Consider the following 20,126-nt stretch of genomic DNA (forward strand, 5'->3'; position numbering starts at 1 on the left):
CTATAGAAATATTCAAACTCTGACACTATGTTGTTTATTAACCAATGTTTGATGTCATAGGGAATATCAGAGTTGGAAACTAACAATTTTAGTCTACTTGTCCTTATAATGATAACGTAAAACCCTTAAAAATGGCAAATTTCAACAAGTCCTTAAATTACCTTAACTATTGGGCATTTTGGCAAGGACTGTAGGACAAGTGCCAATTTCTACCAATTAATTTTGACTTCTTGAACAACCGTTGGTCTGTTTTTGTAAGCATTAATGACATTAATAATCACTGTGATGAAATCAGCCTTGAAATATTGAACTTATTGGTATTGAGTTCATTCATAACTTTGCATCTCAGTGGCATCTTGGAAAAGTAAATTTCCAGCGTGACTTAATACAGATGCAATATGGACTTAATACAGATGCAATATGGACTTGGTACAGATGCAATATGGACTTAATACAGATTCAATATGGACTTAATACAGATGCAATATGGACTTAATACAGATTAAATATGGACTTAATACAGATTAAATATGGACTTAATACAGATGCAATATGGACTTAATACAGATGCAATATGGACTTAATACAGATGCAATATGGACTTAATACAAATGCAATATGGACTTAATACAGATGCAATATGGACTTACTACAGATGCAATATGGACTTAATACAGATGCAATATGGACTTAAAACAGATGCAATATGGACTCAATACAGATGCAATATGGGCTTAATACAGATGCAATATGGACTTAATACAGATGCAATATGGACTTAATACAGATGCAATATGGACTTAATACAGATTCAATATGGACTTAATACAGATGCAGTAAGGACTTAATACAGATGCAATATGGACTTAATTCAGATTCAATATGGACTTAATACAGATGCAATATGGACTTAATACAGATTCAATATGGACTTTATACAGATGCAATATGGACTTAATACAGATGCAATATGGACTTAATACAGATGCAATATGGACTTAATACAGATTCAATATAGACTTAATACAGATGCAATATGGACTCAATACAGATTCAATATGGACTTAATACAGATGCAGTAAGGACTTAATACAGATGCAATATGGACTCAATACAGATGCAATATGGACTTAATACAGATGCAATATGGACTTCATACAGATGCAATACTGACTTAATACAGATGCAATGTGGACTTAATACAGATTCAATATTTCTCAACAAATTTAAATCTTGCCCCACAGGTACTTGATTTTACTTAAACTATTGAATTGATGACCTCTGTAGTGATTTGGTACCGTACATGTCCGTGGAATGGTTAGGGCACAAAGGGGTGCCCCTTTAAGTACTTTAAGATTGCAGGGAAAACTTTGGGAATTGATGGATGGAGCTTGAGGTAAAGAAACAAACCTTGATCATCCAAAAGGATTTATAAAAAAGTTAATATGTGAGGTCACTATACATTAATTACCATATTATGAGATTTGAAACCAAAATGTTAATAATTATGATATGTGAGACATTTTATTTTTGGTTTTATTTGTTTTATATGAACTGTTTCAAAGCAAAGGTAAGCAATGAATATGAGCATGTGATTGCTGTGAAGCCGTCAGTGTTTGGTTACACACAGTGTTTATATCATCACATAGTGAAGGTTGTTGATCGATATGGCTATTTTTCTTATCTGTAGGAACATGGGGACAAGCGAAGGATGTGAGATGTGTGTTCACTGTTCAGTTGTGAGGGAGGCGGGGTGAAAATCTTATAGTTGTCATGGTTATGTTCTAACATACGTACTACAGGTGTTGTTAGCAGTGTGTGTTTTTTGCAGTCGTATCAAGATTTATTTTGGAAATGGGCAACATTTCAAAGTTAGAAATTGGCACTATTATAAATTATAGTCCTTGCCAAACTGCCCAATAGTTAAGGTATCCTAAGGACTAGTAGACATTTGTCATTTTTAAGGGTTTTGCTATATGTTATCATTATAGGGACTTGTGGACGTAAACTGTTAGTTTCTACCACTGCATTTGCTGGATTAGTATGATACTTGAAAATACTTGAAGAAAGATACATTTTGAATTTTGAATTTTGAATTGAAACTATAGAAAAAAAATAATTTTTTGTCAGTATACAGTTTTCTATTGAAACTCTCCAAATCCAGCAGGGTATTGATGATAGCTATAGGTTTTTATCTTTTCATCAATATTCTACCTTTGGACCATAGATTGCCGAGGTACATTGTTACTCCTCTGCTGACCACAGAGAGTAAACCACATTTATCAGATGGTTTCGTGGCTGAGGATACAGACGAGGGAGGGAGGATACAGATGAGGGAGGGAGGATACAGATGAGGGAGGGAGGATACAGACGAGGGGGTGAGGATACAGATGAGGGAGGGAGGATACAGATGAGGGAGGGAGGATACAGATGAGGGAGGGAGGATACAGACGAGGGAGGGAGGATACAGACGAGGGAGGGAGGATACAGATGAGGATGGGAGGATACAGATGAGGGGGGGAGGATACAGATGAGGGTGGAGGATACAGATGAGGGAGGGAGGATACAGATGAGGGAGGGAGGATACAGATGAGGGGAGGGAGGATACAGATGAGGGAGGCAGGATACAGATGAGGGAGGGAGGATACAGATGAGGGAGGGAGGATACAGATGAGGGAGGGAGGATACAGATGAGGGGGGGAGGATACAGATGAGGGAGGGAGGATACAGATGAGGGAGGGAGGATACAGACGAGGGAGGGAGGATACAGACGAGGGAGGGAGGATACAGATGAGGATGGGAGGATACAGATGAGGGAGGGAGGATACAGACGAGGGAGGGAGGATACAGATGAGGGGGGGAGGATACAGATGAGGGAGGATACAGATGAGGGAGGGAGGATACAGATGAGGGAGGGAGGATACAGATGAGGATGGGAGGATACAGACGAGGGAGGGAGGATACAGATGAGGGTGGGAGGATACAGACGAGGGAGGGAGGATACAGACGAGGGAGGGAGGATACAGATGAGGGTGGGAGGATACAGATGAGGGAGGGAGGATACAGATGAGGGAGGGAGGATACAGATGAGGATGGGAGGATACAGACGAGGGAGGGAGGATACAGATGAGGGTGGGAGGATACAGATGAGGGAGGGAGGATACAGATGAGGGAGGGAGGATACAGATGAGGATGGGAGGATACAGATGAGGGAGGGAGGATACAGATGAGGGAGGGAGGATACAGATGAGGGAGGGAGGATACAGATGAGGGAGGGAGGATACAGATGAGGGGGGGCAGGATACAGATGAGGGAGGGAGGATACAGATGAGGGAGGGAGGATACAGATGAGGGAGGGAGGATACAGATGAGGGAGGGAGGATGCTGGAGCAGTGGTTGAGGTAACAATGTGCAACTCATCTGCCCAAACAGCCCGACCCCTTGTTTAGAAAGGTGTCCCCCATGTCAGTGGCCTGGCTCACCTGGGTATGCCAACATCTCCATTATGGCCAGTCTGTGTGGGACGTATTGGTCTCAGACTACAGGCACAAGTGGCCATCTTGCCGTCTTGTTTACAGATGAATGCAGGTTCTGTACTGTAGTCTGTTGTTTTATCCTTAGTGGGATTCATGTCTTTGGCTGAGGTTATTTTGGGTTATTTTAGTTCAGATTCGTTTCTGAGGCAGAGGTCCGTCAAAATGTCCTTATGGCCAGTCTCAATTGTGGAATCAATTTCTTTGTTTTTATACTGTTGCATGACCGAGTCGTGTTACATAACATACTTCAATTGTGAGAAACTCTCCAAAGTACAGTACAAAGTCATCTAAGCTGTGTCTCAATTTGCTGTGCATGGTTGTGTCTCCTAGGTTGCAGGATTGTGTCTCTTAGGCCTGCATGGTTGTGTCTCCTAGGTGTGCAGGGTTGTGTCTCCTAGGTCTGCAGGGTTGTGTCTCCTAGGCCTGCATGGTTGTGTCTCCTAGGTCTGCAGGATTGTGTCTCTTAGGCATGCAGGGTTGTGTCTCCAAGGTGTACAGTGTTGTGTCTCCAAGGTGTACAGGATTGTGTCTCCTAGGTGTACAGGATTGTGTCTCCTAGGTGTGCAGGGTTGTGTCTCTTAGGTGTACAGGATTGTGTCTCCTAGGTGTACAGGGTTGTGTCTCCTAGGTGTGCAGGGTTGTGTCTCCTGGGCCTGCATGGTTGTGTCTCCTAGGTCTGCAGGATTGTGTCTCTTAGGCCTGCAGGGTTGTGTCTCCTAGGTCTGCAGGGTTGTGTCTCCTAGGTGTACAGGATTGTGTCTCCAAGGTGTACAGGATTGTGTCTCCTAGGTGTGCAGGATTGTGTCTCAGGCATGCAGGGTTGTGTCTCCAAGGTGTACAGTGTTGTGTCTCCTAGGTGTACAGGATTGTGTCTCTTAGGCATGCAGGGTTGTGTCTCCTAGGTCTGCAAGGTTGTGTCTCCTAGGTGTGCAGGATTGTGTCTCTTAGGCATGCAGGGTTGTGTCTCCTAGGTCTGCAGGGTTGTGTCTCCTAGGTGTGCAGGATTGTGTCTCTTAAACATGCAGGGTTGTGTCTCTTAGGTCTGCAGGGTTGTGTCTCCTAGGTGTACAGGATTGTGTCTCCTAGGTGTACAGTGTTGTGTCTCTTAGGTCTGCAGGGTTGTGTCTCCTAGGTGTACAGGATTGTGTCTCTTAGGCATGCAGGGTTGTGTCTCCAAGGTGTACAGTGTTGTGTCTCCAAGGTGTACAGGATTGTGTCTCCTAGGTGTACAGGGTTGTGTCTCTTAGGTCTGCAGGGTTGTGTCTCCTGGGCCTGCATGGTTGTGTCTCTTAGGTGTGCAGGGTTGTGTCTCCTAGGTGTGCAGGGTTGTGTCTCCTAGGTGTGCAGGGTTGTGCCTCCTAGGTGTGCAGGGTTGTGTCTCCTAGGTGTACAGGATTGTGTCTCCTAGGTGTGCAGGGTTGTGTCTCCTAGGTGTGCAGGGTTGTGTCTCCTAGGTGTGCAGGGTTGTGTCTCCTAGGTTTGCAGGGTTGTGTCTCCTAGGTGTGCAGGGTTGTGTCTCCTAGGTGTGCAGGGTTGTGTCTCCTAGGTGTGCAGGGTTGTGTCTCCTAGGTGTGCAGGGTTGTGTCTCTTAGGTGTGCAGGGTTGTGTCTCTTAGGCGTACACAGTTATGTCTCTTAGGCGTTCAGGGTAACTGAGATGTTGACAGTGTAATGATTTCTATAAAACCTTTACACAAAATAAACCAACGACATATACATGTTTAAAAACGTGTTTTTCAAATCTTTTTTTCCCTCTTTGTATCAACTACTGGCCCAGGGCACAGATTAGTGTTCAGATATGGGTGAATTGTGCATTTTATCATTAAAACATGAATCTTTGCGCACAGCAAGACTAAGCATTAAAATAGAACTTTATCTATAGGGCCATCACACATTTTACACTCTGATTTCTGATACGGACTCAACAACAACATTTCCTTGTGTGTTCCTGTGAGGCAGTACCGTTATCCTTGTTATTGAGGGTATTGAAAAGTCATTCAAGGGTCACGTTAGATATCAAAGCCAAGCTGCCTGCTTGACAGTCGTGGTTATTTTCAGTACAGGGGAAACATGAAAGTCTGATAGGATGTAGACAGGAGGCTACCTGAAGGACAAGCCCGGCACTTCCTAGCTTTAATTGAAGCAGCAGGAAGCAGACTGCTGCATGGCACATAGTGATGCCTCCCCCCACACGGCCGGCTGGATGGCCGCGATAGAGCATTCACTAATCACACCATCTCAGGTCATTCATTTTAGAGTGGGCGTTTTGTTGTTTAACGCCTCAATCAGCAATACTCCAGTGATATGACATTCTGCCATGCCATTGAAGGATCTTTATTCTGATTGGTTAAACAGAGGTATTTTTCCTACTGATACCTCTTTTAAATTAAGTCTTTTCACACAGTTTTATTGGCGAAAAAAACTAAAATTTTCAGTTTCAAATTAAATTAAGAAGTATCTGGTCTACAGTGGGACTACATCAAATTTCAAAACACAGTTGGTTTATTTCCTGAGCGGCCTGTAAATTATCGAGTCTGGCCCAGACATTCCAGTGATAGATATTATGAGCAATGATCAACCAGGGCCCAATTGCACAAAGCGATCTTAGCCCTAAGACTACCGTAAGCCTATGTTAAAGTATGGGAGTTACGATCATCTTAGCACTAAGACTATCATAAGCCTATGTTAAAGTATGGGAGTTAGGATCATCTTAGCGCTAAGACTATCGTAAGCCTATGTTAAAGTAGGGGAGTTATGATCATCTTAGCGCTCAGACTATCGTAAGCCTATGTTAAAGTATGGGAGTTAGGATCATCTTAGCGCTAAGACTATCGTAAGCCTATGTTAAAGTATGGGAGTTACGATCATCTTAGCGCTCAGACTATCGTAAGCCTATGTTAAAGTATGGGAGTTACGATCATCTTAGCGCTAAGACTATCGTAAGCCTATGTTAAAGTATGGGAGTTACGATCATCTTAGCGCTAAGATCGCTTTGTGCAAGTGGGCCCTGGTATGATGGCATGGCATGAACCAAGTAACGGAGTCTGACACAAAGTCTGGAAAAAATGTCAGTAAAAATTCTCGAACGGGAATTGAAATTTGTATGAATCATGTGAACATGGTTGATATATTATAACTAATGGTAGTGCTATGTGGAGGTGACTTGTATTTCACTGATAAAAGAGGACATGGCTTTAATACCTAGTTTAACATCTTTATGCAGAATGCAATGTTAACAAACCTGGCTAAACTACCTGTGAATTATGGACAATGTTACTTTATAATACATCTCAAGGATAGACAAAATAATGTTTTTTTAACAATTTCTCTGGCAAGGGCACTAAATCCTAAATTTAGATACATCTTTGCTATCAACCAAAAGTTGCTTGCGGAAGTGATTTCAATAAATTGTAAGCCTAGTATGGACGATCACATTACGTTTGTGTTTTACCAAGATAATGTTTCACAAGACCTGTATATCAATCAATGAGACAAAGATTTAATATCCAAGAACAACTTTTGAGATAGTTCCTATATAGTCAACAATAGTTTGAGATTGAAATGCTATATGCAAGAAACAATTTATGGTCTGTTTTATGTAATATGTTCGACTTGTAGATCAGCTTCATCCCTTGGATCTGATGTGTAGCCCAGCGTTACGAGCGTAATGTCCACCACAGTTTGTATTGTACAAGGTATTGACATAGACAGCGTGAGACATCGGACCCCAACTAGTTTCTCCCCATCCCATGAAGCTGGTGTTGTGTTTCCAGCAGGCTGTTTTAGGGACAGGCTGAAACCGTTCAGAGCCTCAATAAATTAGTCTGTGGTTGTAAGAAGCTTCACCTCTTGCCTGTGTTTAAGGGACGACATGTCACTGTGTTGTGTCCTTCTGGGAGACCCGTGAAGATCCGGGGTAGAATAGGTCTTCAGCAACCCATGCTTGCCGTAAAAGGCGACTATGCTTGTCGTAAGAGGCGACTAACGGGATCAGGTGGTCAGGCTCGCTGACTTGGTTGATGCATGTCATCCATCCCAATTGCGTGGATCGATGCTCATGATGTCAATCACTGGATTATCTGGTCCAGACTCCATTATTTACAGACTGCCAACATATAGCTGGAATAGTGCTGAGTGCGGCGTAAAACAACAAACCAACCAACTAACCAATTGCGTGGATCGATGCTCATGATATTAATCACTGGATTGTCTTGTCCAGACTCGTTTATTTACAAACCCCTGTCATATGTCTGGAATATTGCTGAGTGCAGCATTAAACAACAAACCAAACCTTCTGGGATGCCAGAAACATGGAGTGGGTTTGAATCCCCCACTCACTCTGATCTGACTCTGGGTTTGTCAGCACCATGCTGTGCTCGTAGGTGGTGAGAGTTGTAAACATCTGAGACCTGGATCCCTGAGGGCGAAGCTGACAAGCTGTGATGTAACTCAACTCTGTTCAAAGCAGCCTTAAACTGAGCCGACTGACTCCGGCCCCACACTTTGCTTCAGTGAGCAGGATGATAGCCATGGGATAGCCTTGCCATTCAAGCGTCCGGCTGAAGATTTGGGTTCCCTAAGGGTCTGACCATTTGATATTCTTGGGGATGTGGGGTCGGTGGGACTTTCATTTTATCCAGAGGTAGAAACTAACAGTTTCAGTCCACTAGTCCCTGTAATAACAAATAGCAAAACCCCTCAAAATGGAAAATTTCTACTACAGTATTCGACGTAATAAGCACCCACGGCGATATTTGCTAATATACTGGCCAGTGAACAATCGCAATTAGCACCCTTTCCGATTGATCAATGTACACAAGACTTATTTATTCGTGTATAATACGTACTCATGTGTTATGCACCCTTAATTATGGGCAATTAAATTCTGGAAAATATATATATCGTGTATAATACACACAGATTCTTCTTTTATATCATTTCAGGCTGTCAGCATAAACCACAAAATTTACAATCTTTCAACCTCGTAATTTAATCTCCAAAATTATGTTCTAATAAGAGCCTCCTATTTCTAATTTTGAGAGCGCCCTGGGCGCTTATTACTTCGAATACGGTAGTCCTTATGATACCTTAACTATTGGGCAGTCTAAGCAATACAAGGACTACAGGATTAGTGCCAGTTTCTACCACTGTTAATAAAAGAAATTAGTTCCCCCGAAAATTCTTGAAAAAATAATTATGCTTCAGACGACTGTTGAAAAAAAAGTATATGCCTGCCACAAAAATGACATAAATGTTGCAAGGCTCACAGTTTTACAATTAAAAATCTGTTTTTTGTAGATGAAGCTGAAAATTTATCTGATCTGAGACCAGTGTGAAAACATCGTAAATCCAGTGCACACTACATTGCCTGTTTACATTGATAAGTATGAAATATGATTCAAGGATTTATGAAGGATGCCAAACAAAGTGCTTTTGGCAGACAATTTAGGCAAAAACATAAATTTATACAAAAAAATTGATTTTCTTAGAAGTCAGCATGATTTTCAGGGGTATTTTAATATATCGCTGAATGGTCCTGTTATTGGTGAAATATTAATCACCTCTGCATTTGTTATAACAATAATCATGATAATAACATGACTTGACCTTTTTTTATTCCAATTTGGGAATTTTTGCTGACATCGGCTTCCAACTTGAGGTCAAATATCAGTGAGCAGGTGTAGATATTTGGTTCACAGCATTAATATTATTATTATTATTATGTACAGATTAAAATAAATAAATACAGCAAAGAGGGTTTGTGTGATCCTGGCACAATCAGGCTCACCTGGGCCCTTGCCCCCTCTAAACGCAGCCCCGACAGCGAATGGGACTTCTCCCTGGAAGCGCTGCCTAGTCGAACCCACCAAGAACTTTTCGGAGAATGTGAAGACTCCCCAACACTGCAGCCTTCTGCATTACCCAGATTGTCAGAAGGGCTGTATTCCTGGCAATGAACCCGGGTACTCTCCCGATGCCAGTCAACAGATTGGGGGGTACCAAACCTAAAGCACCGAAAACAATGGGGAGTCGGACAAACTTGGTACTTGGAATGCAAGCGTGACATTTCGTAAGCAAGGTCTGCATTTTTGCCATGTTTTTCTGAATCTTGTCAATCACATAAGTGTCAAAAGGAACAGAGAACTCAATGATTTACATATATATATATGATTTCATTGGATTTATCAAAAAGGACAAGATCAGGTTTGTTGGCTGTATAAGGGCCTATCCCAAAGACACAGCAGGATAACTTGAACACAGTTGTGATTGAGGAGACAGAAGAACTTGTAGTGTCTTAAATATCAAGGGGCACGGATGGCCATAGTCGTCTAAGGCGCTGCCATTTGCTGTGCAGAGTTGCATCCCTTGGGCACCAGAAACCTGTGATTTAGGGTTCAAATCCTGGTTTGCCCTGATTATGTGTCTAGGTTTGTCAGCACCATACCTGTGCTCGTGGGTTTTACTGAAGTGGTAAACATCTCAGACCTGCATCACTTCGGGCTTTCCTCCCACATTAAGCTGACATGCCGTGATATAACTGGAATACTGTTAAAAGCGGCGTTAAACCCAACTCACTCACTCACTTACTTCAACTTGTGAATTGACCCGTGAAGATTCCTGGGTAGAATAGGTCTTCAGCAACCCATGTTTGCCATAAAAGGCGACTATGCTTGTCGTAAAAGGCGACTAACGGGATCGGGTGGTCAGGTTGATCTGGTTGATGCATGTCATCGTATCCCAATTGCATGGATCGATGCTCATGATATTAATCACTGGATTGTCTGGTCCAGACTCGATTATTTACAGACCGCCGCCATATAGCTGGAATATTGCTAAGTGCGGCGTTAAACAACAAACCAACCAACCAACTTGTGATTGTTACCAACAAATAAAGAAAATTACCACAACAATAACGTCTTGCTGCTGCTGTGGTTCTGCCCAGCAGTCAGTGACTGTTCAAGGGGTGAGTGTAGGGTGAGGGAGAGGTCAGTGTTTTCAGTGACAACAAGCCCGTGGTGGCAGCACGTTACCTGCTCTCGGGGGGGGGAGGCAACACAAGGAGGCTTTGTTCCACCAGACTAAATACATGTTTAAAATAACATCATTAAAAGACCTTCCCAGGGAGAGTTGACCAAACAATGTATTTACCCATATTTATGTCGTTATTGAAGTTCTCTGAAACCTTCCAGCAATCGTTATGCCTTGTATTGCAAAGTCCCCAGGCTATTGTATAACTTGATTCTTTAAAAGTGAAAATAAACCTGCCTGTTTGGTTTATCTACAGCTACAGATTGACTTGCGAAATATGTGAAACATGTTGAATGTGTTCAGAGGACAATATAAGTGTCTCATGACTGGGCTATATTTAGTGGTAAGTAACATACATGTCAAGTTCTCCAGATATAGTTACAGCCGTCAGTTTTTACTCACAGGTTTTCATTCGCCTTTTGGTATTCAATATATTTCTCACCCCTGGGTCTAGTGTATTGGGGGGCAGTCGGGTAGCCTAGTGGTTAGAGCGTTCGATCGTCACGCCGCAGACCCGGGTTCGATTCCCGACATGGGTACAATGTGTGAAGCCCATTTCTGGTGTCCCCCGCCGTGATATTGCGGGAATGTTGCTAAAAGCAGCGTAAAACCATACTCACTCACTCACTCTAGTGTATTGGGAATTTTAAATCCAAATAGTTCTGCTTAAAATGCTGTTGCTTTTAATTTGCATCGGTTCATATGCTGTGCCAAGTGTGTCGCAAGCTCACAACAGCGATATTTATATCTGTGTTACCATGTTACCATATGTGTAGTGAGCAAGAGTTGTGCTTCTGTGTAAAAGACGACGAGTGTCGGTACTCTATCGGGATGTAAACACTGTCGCGAGAGCAAATGGAATGGCAGAAGTTCTCTATCTGTCTTAGAGCACAGGAAAATACTTAAGTTCCATAAAACTATACACTCCACTATTCACATTCAAACAGCGATAGAAACTGAGTCCACTCATCCTTATAATAACGTTGCAAAACCCTTAATAATGGCCAATTTCTACTAGTCCTTTGACCCCTCAGCTAATGGGCAGCTTGGCAAGGACTACAGGACTAGTGTCAATTTCTAACGCTGCATTAAATGATTTCTAAGCTGTTTGTTGTATTTCTGGTTGTCTGACACATTGCAAGTGTTAATTCTTCATACTCTCCTTCACAAACCTTATTTCACGGGGGATAGAGGGGGTGGCAGTCTGGTAGCGTTAAGGCGTTCCCTTGTCACGCCAAGGACCCGGGTTCAATTCCCAATATGGGTTTGTCCCAATATGTGTGAAGCCGATTTCTGGTGTCCCCCGCCGTGATCATGCTGGAATATTGCTAAAAAGCAACGTAAAACCATACTCTCGCTCGCTCGCTCGCTCGCTCACTCACTCGCTCGGTCACTCACTCACTCACTCACTCACTCACTCACTCACTCACTCACTCACTCACTCTCATATAACATTTCCAGTAAAACATATTCTCTATAGAGTCGATTTATAGCTGAAGAACAGTTTCTGACATTGTGATGAGATGATTTCAGTGAAGAAATCGAAGCAGATTATATGATTTAATGTGAACTGTGTGGTTTGTTGTTTGTTGTTTAACTCCTGTCGTGCTGAAATCTACAAGTTTCACGAAGCATGAGAGATGCTCAATAAACTGTATACCTTGCAGTACTCTATCAGCATTTAGATGTGGTCACTTGTCCCAAATAGTGACCACCCATTAGACGAAAATATTTACCTGTGCTCGAAGCAGTATACCCTGCAATAGATTTATGTGATGCTTGCATTCAAACTATAAGTAATGATATACAAGTACGCAGTCTGAAATTGCCACACAGACAATTAGTCCGTATTGATGTTTTGAATATTGTCTTTAATATTTGTACGCAAGCCAGTCAAAATTAATGAGGTATTGCTAAATTTAATTACGTATATACACAGAGCTCTGCATATATTTTGTTGTGCCAAGTTGTCAGCAAGATATCTATGTTTGTTTGTTTGTTTGTTTGTTGAATCAGCTCTCATCATTGGTGTCAGATGAAGCTGATTGTCAGATTAACGAGTGTCAAATTAGTGAGACTTGACTGTGAAAGGCTAAGCTATTATAATGTTTTGAATGTATACATAAAAAATACCTAAAGACAAAATGGATAACATAAATATTAATATTGTGGTGTCCACTGCCTACATGCCTAAGTGCTGGGGTGGCCTAGTAGTTAAAGTATTCGCCCGCCACGCCAGAGCCCCACCCACTCACTCACTCACTCACTCACTCACTCATTGACATGCTTAAATATACTGTATTCGACGTAATAAGCACCCAGGGCGCTCTCAAAATTAGAAATAGGGGGCTCTTATTAGAATATGATTTTGGTGAGAGAAAAACAGAGTTGAAAGATCGTAAATTTCGTGGTTTATGCTGACAGCCTGAAATGATACAAAAGAAAAGCCTGTGTGTATATTATACACAACAAATATATTTTAACAGAATTTAATTGCCCATAATCATGATAATTAAGGGTGCATATAACACACGAGTGCGTATAATACATGAATAAATAAGTGTACATTGATCAACTGGAAGGGGTGCTAATTGGGATTGTTCACTAGCCAATATATTAGCAAATATCGCCGTTTGCGCTTGTTACGTCAAATACTAAGAAATATAGTCCTAAATGTATTGAATCAGGGTTATGCTATATCCCTAGCCGATTATGTAGGTAGTGTTTTATTGGACATGTGGTGTATGAATTAGATACTTCACCAAGCAACTAGACCACAGGTAGATGAATGGAATGCAAGCCATGTATCGTTCTTCCTGGGTAATCTCCTTTCATTACCTGCCATATGGTCAGGTGGGAAGTAGTTGCATGCCAGCTAGTACAATCTGGCCGATGCTAGCATCAGGAAGACTTATTCTCATTACAAGTCTGCAGCAGCCTCTGCCTGACAGTGGAGCATCAGCTTGTTGCTGACAGCGGCAGGTGGATTTCTCTCAACTTGTTGTTAGGAAATTAGTCTTGCTACATCAAGTCTCAGTTTGTTAAAGGTAGTTTCAAGATATGCCACACCAGTATATGTAATAAATCCTCACAGTGTGAATGAACGGGCATTAAGTACTTTCAAAGCAAATTTTAAGAACGAGAACGAATGTAAAATTATCGAGGTTGTTATCCATTTTCTTTTATTGCCATAATGACCAAGTATAGCAACCAGATGCTGCAGATATTTGACCTGGAACTGACAGAGTGAATTACACTAGCAGTTTGTTCCTGAAGTTTCACTCTATCTGCTCTCCCTCCGTCACTCATTCACACACTCACTCACTCACTCACACACTCACTCACAATCTCGGTCCCTCACTCACTCACTCATCACTCTCTTCGTCCCTCACTCATTCACTCCGTCCCTCACTCACTCACTCACTCTGTCCCTCACTCACTCACTCCATCCCTCACTCACTCGTCCCTCACTCATTCCGTCCCTCACTGTCCCTCACTCACTCACTCCATCCCTCACTCACTCACTCGTCCCTCACTCACTCACTCCGTCCCTCACTCACTCACTCACTCGTCCCTCACTCATTCCGTCCCTCACTGTCCCTCACTCACTCACTCCATCCCTCACTCACTCACTCTGTCCCTCCCTCACTCACTCCATCCCTCACTCACTCGTCCCTCACTCACTCATTCCGTCCCTCACTGTCCCTCACTCACTCACTCCATCCCTCACTCACTCTGTCCCTCACTCACTCACTCCATCCGTCACTCACTCACTTACTCACTCACTCACTCATTCCGTCCCTCACTCACTCCGTCCCTCACTCACTCACTCCGTCCCTAACTCACTCGTCCCTCCCTCACTCACTCACTCTGCCTCACTCACTCCATCCCTCACTCACGCACTCACTCCATCCCTCACTCACTCCGTCCCTCGCTCACTCACTCCATCCCTCACTCACTCAGTCCATCCCTCACTCACTCCATCCCTCACTCACTCACTTATTCACTCCGCCCCTCACTCACTCCGTCCCTCACTCACTCACGCCGCCCCTCACTCCGTCCCTCACTTACTCACTCACTCACTCCACATCCCTGCACATATACATGGCATTTTTTTAAGACCCAACTCGGCCTTGTTTCCAAACAAGAAGCCAGTTCCCCTGTCAGAGACGACTCAATGGCTTGCTTACACGCGAGGTCAGCTGTCGACATTTTCCGGTAGAACTACGCTCCCCACGGATCGTGTCCCCTTATCTGATGGCTCCCTGAATCTGAGCCTGTCCGAATACACCAGAGCTCTATAATTCCTCACCCTGCATGTCCCAGATCGTGGTGCATGCATCAGATGTGTGTCAGTGTTTGCTTGTGAAGCATGTTTCTAGCACAAGATATGGAGTACTTCCTTTAATGTAAATAACAATTATGTCAGCTGTCAAAAAATGTGTTTCCATGGTATACTTGTTGCTGTGAGAAGTATGGGCAGCTTGCCAAATGTCGTTTGATGAGAAGTATTCCCGTTTAAACTGGTATCATTACAAAATGATTAATTGTTGTGACAGAGAAAAATGTTACTTTTCAAAAGAATAATCTCACAACAGAAGTACATTATGATTTATGAAATGTGGCATTCTGAGGCTAAAGGGACCTTTATTATTACCTGATCATATTCAAGACTGTCAAATAGGTTTGATATATGTCAGATGGGGTTTAGCAGGACTGTCAAAGAGGTTGATGTACTGTCAGATGGGGTTTAGCAGGACTGTAAAAGAGGTTTGACATGCAGTCAGATGGGGTTTAGCAGGACTGTCAAAGAGGTTGATGTGCTTTCAGATGTGGTTTAGCAGGACTGTCAGAGGTTTGCTATATGTTAGATGGGGTTTAGCAGGACTGTCAAAGAGGTTTGACATGCAGTCTAATGGGGTTTAGCAGGACTGTCAAAGAGGTTGATGTACTGTCAGATGGGGTTTAGCAGGACTATTAATGAGGATTGATGTGCTTTCAGATGTGGTTTAGCAGGACTGTCAGAGGTTTGATATATGTCAGGTGGGGTTTAGCAGGACTGTCAAAGAGGTTTGATATATGTCAGATGGGGTTTAGTAGGACTGTCAAGGAGGTTTGCTATATGTCAGGTGGGGTTTAGCAGGATTGTCAAAGAGGTTTGATATATGTCAGATGGGGTTTAGCAGGACTGTCAAGGAGGTTTGCTTTATGTCAGATTGGGTTTAGCAGGACTGTCAAAGAGGTTTGATATATGTCAGGTGGGGTTTAGCAGGACTGTCAAGGAGGTTTGCTATATGTCAGATGGGGTTTAGCAGGACTGTCAAAGAGGTTTGATATATGTCAGGTGGGGTTTAGCAGGATTGTCAAAGACGTTTCATATACTGTCAGATGGGGTTTAGCAGGACTGTCAAAGAGGTTTGGTACACCAGTATTAAACACAAGGTTTCAACTAGATGGGATAATTACGTCAACTGGGTACGGTAGAGAAACATGGACATACAGGTGAGAGAATCGGGGAAGAGTTACCCACAGTTCCCCCATCTGGTAAGAACGTTACTGCAGGGAGCTCAATACATTAGTGTTATGAATGATTCCCAGATTACTATTCTCATGCTTGAGGTGAGATGGCTATCCAGTATAAGCACTGTACTGATGTACCGTGTCTGGCCTCTCTACTGGGCTGCAGATGGTGGCTTACCTGCATCGTTAGCATACCTGTGACCCATGCTGGTAATTAGGATGCTCAGGATGGAGATTAGGATCAACATTTGATCATCGCTTGATCATTTTCAGTAGCAGGAAATAATAATTCAACTTTCCAAATAAATGTAATAATTGACTGACAACAGCATATTAAATGACCATAAATCTTAATATTATTTTATATTTATGTTTCTGTACCTGAAGAGTGGATCTCGGTTGTGAAACACTTCTTTACAATTACATTTGCACTCTTGCCCAATTCTCTGAACATCACAGGTCATGCTCGCAATAAAACAAAGATTCAAGTGAGCTTTGATTGTATCAAAATGGTGCAAAACAGTCAGTGTAAGCCTCTATGACTATGTACCTACAGTCACAGAAATTAAGAAGTTAAGGTCAAATAATAGTCCAAACAGTAAGTACACAGGGTTCTAAATGCTACTCTATGTATTTGTAGACTTAAAACGTCCTGCGTATGTTATGATTACATAACAGAGAAAGCTAACACATCATCATCATTATGATCATTATAAATATTATTATTTATTCTCTAAAGCCTATCTATTTATGCTATCTAAATGACATTTGTGCTATATATTTCTGTTCTCAAGTCTCGGTCTACATCAGTGATATATGTATAATGAGCTTTAAAGTATTTGTGGGGTGGTCGGGTAGCCTAGTGGTTAAAACGTTAGTTGGTCACACCGAAGATCCGGTTGATTCCCGACATGGGTACAATGTGTGAAGCCCATTTCTGGTGTCCCCCGCCGTGATATTGCGGGAATATTGCTAAAAGCGGCGTAAAATCATACTCACTCACTCACTTACAGTAGTTGTATATCCTATACTCGGAGTAACCACGCTGCAGTATGGTGTTATAACATTATTCAACATGAATTGAGACAATTTAGCTCTTAACCATCAAGACCCTTGAAGATCCGGGGTAGAACAGGTCTTCAGCAACCAATGCTTGCCATAAAAGGCAACTATGCTGGCTGTATAAGGCGACTAACAGGATCAGGTGGACAGGCTCGCTGACTTGGTTGAAGCATGTCATCGATCCCAATTGCGTGGATTGAATAGATTGATGCTTATGATGTCAATCACTGGATTGTCTGGTTCAGACTCGATTATTTACAGACCGCCGTCATATAGCTGGAATATTGCTGAGTGCAGCGTTAAACAACAAACCAACCAACCAACCAACTTAACCATCAAATATTATTCGAAACACTTAGTGTACCCTTCAATTAAGTACAGGGAACATATTTTAACCATTAACATCCCAATTTTAACTGTGCCATGCGCAATTTCGAACCTTAGATACTATGTTTCCATGCTTTTTGCCACGGAAATTTTAATAGGTATATGATTATTTACATTAGATTGTATCATGATACGGACTGACAATACCACTGGTATCATGATAGACCACCACAAGAAGTAGGAAATGATTAATTCTCTGAAGTGCAACTCTAAAACCTCTTGCTTCATAAATTTATTATTTATCTCAAAAATAAAATCTTATCAACATGATCAACAAACGGTAAACAAAAACAAACAGTTTGAAATGAAGGGATGGTTATGAAATGTAATAGTTAGTCGGCACGTCCTTTGTCGCCATGTCCTCGTGTTTAGCCATGCTCTGCTACTCTGTGTCAGTATCTGTTCTACTTATAACATATCACAATCTCACAAACTGGTGATTCAAGTTTTGTCTGTACCTAGGTATCGATATCGCAGGTATCAGCGAATCCTTACAACCCTAATTTACATTCACTGATTCAGTTAACTACATTTATAATAAACACGCTAATAACGAACTGACAGATATAACAAACTGTTTTTTGTCCCGGCTATTTGCTGTACATATGCTGTGTATATGATTATAACGGCCTGTGGGTATAACAAAGTATAATCAGGGCTCCAGATGATTTGGTTGGTTGGTTTGTTGTTTAACGCCTCACTCAGTATCATTCCAGCTATATGACAGCGGCCGTAAATAATCAAGTGTGGACCAGACAATCCAGTAACTGACTCCATTGGCATCAATCCACGCAATTGGGACACGATGACATGAATCAACCAAGTCAGCGAGCCTGACCACATTATCCCGTTAGTCGCCTTTTACGGCTAGCATGGGTTTCTGAAGACCTATTCTACCCCGGAATCTTCACGGGTCGGTCCCTTCAAGTTTGTTAACCATAGTCTATTCTTCCGATGATGATGATGATGATGATGATGATGATGATGATGATGATGATGATGACAACAGTAATTGTTTTACTGTGTTCATGTACAAACGTTTTATTTTAGTTTCAAAAAAAAATTACAAACAGTTACTATGGTACTTTAATTCACATTTACAAACTTTCTGAATTCCCAAATTTCTATTGTGATCACGATAACTAAATGACAAGCGTGTCGAATGATGTTGCCTATCCTAACTCTAAAGCCAAGCTGAAATTACAACGTGTGGTCGACACAAGGCACATATGCATGCTTTTTTTTATGTTTTTAGATCTATACCCACGAAGTGTGTGTGCGAACTTCACAAAGAAATGAAACAGAGCGACCTTTTCAGAAACTTAGCATACTTACAGAAATACAACCTGTGATAATATCCTTATGTAATTGTTTTACTGTCGGTCTGTTACCCAGTACACCCGGATGTATTTAATACCCAGGTTAGTCAATACAGTAAAGGGGTGGTGGGTAGCCTAGTGGTTGCAGCGTTCGCTTGTCACGCCGAAGACCCGGGTTCAATTCCCAACATGGGTACAATGTGTGAAGCCCATTTCTGTTGTACACCACCGTGATATTGCTGGAATATTGCTAAAAGCGGTGTTAAACCATACTCACTCAGTAATACATAAACAATACTGTGTACATGTGTTTGTAGGAAAGATGTTTTCTTATTTCTTTGTTCAGCCAAATGAACCAACCCCTGGATTTTCTGGCCTTGTCTTGATTATTTATGATATTGCTGTAATACCGCTGACCGTGATGCAAAACAAAATATAAGACCTGTTGATTGTGTTACACAATTCTTGCAGTAACCATGGCAACTCCAAAGGTGTGCATGACATTCATCCCTGTCACTGTGGAAATGTAATTTTCCAGACATTCAAAACATTTTGTTTGGATAGAGTTTCTTTTTGTTTTGAAGTTTGTAGATGCTCGTCATATGATGTTTTTTTGTCTCATGGCTTGGCCTTCATTGTGAAAAATAAACAAAATGATTACCATGGCAATAGGTATCTGAATATCACGGTTGTGAATTGTACATGTTCCCTTTGCGTGTCAGATGATTCACGCCATTAACACGTATTCTATTTTGTTACCATCGGCAACATATAGTTTGTATTGATAGTCATTTAAAAAAAGACAAAAGTTTGAAATTAATTTCAAAGACTGTTCTTATTCATGACATATTATTTTGTCCCTTTTTTCAGTTTAACCATCCAGGTTAATATCTTGTACAGTAAACGCGGTTATAACAAACTCCAAGAGTCCACTAGTTTTTGTTTGTTATAACCGTAGTTCGTTATAAGCATATATACTGTAAATGACCGGGACCAAACCATAAGTTTGTTATAGTCACCAGGTCATTATAAGCATGTTCATTATAAACGTAGTTTACTATTTATTGTCAGCAGTGCATATCTTAGGATTCCCTGACTCCACGCATCAGGAGCACAAGATCCTCGCTAGACTGCCTCCGTGGTCTCGTGGATAGAGTGTCTGCCCGGGTCGCCTTCGTGGATAGAGTGTCTGCCCGGACTGCCTCCGTGGTCTCGTGGATAGAGTGTCTGCCCAGGTCGCCTCTGTGGCCTCGTGGATAGAGTGTCTGCCCGGA

The 20,126-nt window shown here is 41.9% G+C and overlaps 1 protein-coding gene across 1 annotated transcript in view; it reads left to right on the forward strand.

The window, feature by feature from the left end:
• LOC139447527 (cell division cycle protein 16 homolog) overlaps positions 1-20,126 on the forward strand; it is a 68,398-nt gene that overhangs the window by 33,808 nt on the left and 14,464 nt on the right. The gene's annotated exons all lie outside the window — the stretch shown is intronic.

Source organism: Haliotis cracherodii, unplaced genomic scaffold, assembly GCF_022045235.1.
Source record: "Haliotis cracherodii isolate W230 unplaced genomic scaffold, xgHalCrac1.p SCAF_7, whole genome shotgun sequence".
In the NCBI taxonomy this organism is placed as follows: Eukaryota; Metazoa; Mollusca; class Gastropoda; order Lepetellida; family Haliotidae; genus Haliotis; species Haliotis cracherodii.